The following is a 1,029-nucleotide window of genomic DNA, read 5'->3' as shown; positions in this document are numbered from 1 at the left end:
GCTGCGGCACCACCCCGAGCTGCTGCCCCGCCCTGCGCATGCGCACCGCGCCGCCGGCGTGAGCTCACCCGCCGCCTGCCCCTAACAGCGCGCGCGCCGCCGCTGCGCCCCAGAGCCCTCGTAGCGCGCCGTGATCGTATAGTGGTTAGTACTCTGCGTTGTGGCCGCAGCAACCTCGGTTCGAATCCGAGTCACGGCATCGCCCTCCGGGCGGTCGCACGGCACCCGGGCTTCTTTTTCCCCCCCTCTCTTGTTTTTTTTCCTTTCTTTCTTCCCTCCTTCTCTTTTTCGATTCCTTCCTGGGTCTGCCTTCACTCACACATGCCTGCATGAACGTCACGGGGGAGCTCCCCGGGCCACCGGAGCAGGCTCGTGGGCACAGCACAGAGGTGTGCAGGCACCCCTGAGGGCTGTGCCTCCTCAGGGGGGCTGTCTGCCAGCGTGAGAAGGGCCTCCATGCCATCAGCACAGGCAGCGGCACACTGGAGCTGCCGGAGACCTGAGGATACCACTAGGGTGCCTGAACGTGCAGGCGCCGGTACGGGAGGGGGGCCATCTTAGGGTGCCCGCTGCGCCTGCGAGCATGGCTCATGCTCCAGGCAATGCCCAGCACTGAGGTACTGCCAACTGGGCGGAAAGTGCAGGGGAGGAGGGACACATCCCACCCGAGGCCTCCACCTGCAGGCAGCTATGAGTTGCCTGGCCCAGGGATTCTCCTGGGGTGCCAGAAGGAAAAGGGAATAGTTTGTAAAACTGAACTGAATCAAATAAAGGGAAGGAGAGGGAAAAACAAGAAGGAAAAAAAAAAAAAAAAAGGGAGCCCGGGTGCCGTGCGACCGCCCGGAGGGCGATGCCGTGACTCGGATTCGAACCGAGGTTGCTGCGGCCACAACGCAGAGTACTAACCACTATACGATCACGGCGCGCTACGAGGGCTCTGGGGCGCGGCGACGGCGCGCGCGCTGTTAGGGGCAGGCGGCRGGTGAGCTCACGCCGGCGGCGCGGTGCGCATGCGCAGGGCGGGGCAGC

At 64.5% G+C, this 1,029-nt stretch overlaps 2 non-coding genes across 2 annotated transcripts; one reads left to right on the top strand and one right to left on the bottom strand.

The window, feature by feature from the left end:
• The first annotated feature begins 127 nt into the window (after positions 1–127).
• On the top strand, positions 128–199 carry TRNAH-GUG (transfer RNA histidin (anticodon GUG)). The gene has a single exon. It is a non-coding gene; the product is annotated as a tRNA-His (tRNA).
• A 652-nt stretch (positions 200–851) lies between these two features.
• TRNAH-GUG (transfer RNA histidin (anticodon GUG)) lies at positions 852–923 on the bottom strand. Its single transcript has one exon. It is a non-coding gene; the product is annotated as a tRNA-His (tRNA).
• Positions 924–1,029: the final 106 nt, after the last annotated feature.

Source organism: Rhea americana, unplaced genomic scaffold (assembly GCF_003343005.1).
Source record: "Rhea americana isolate MKP2758 unplaced genomic scaffold, rheAme1 scaffold_2082, whole genome shotgun sequence".
Taxonomy (NCBI): domain Eukaryota; kingdom Metazoa; phylum Chordata; class Aves; order Rheiformes; family Rheidae; genus Rhea; species Rhea americana.
Note: the sequence above shows the minus strand (reverse complement) of the source record. Positions and strands in the feature narration are given on the sequence as shown.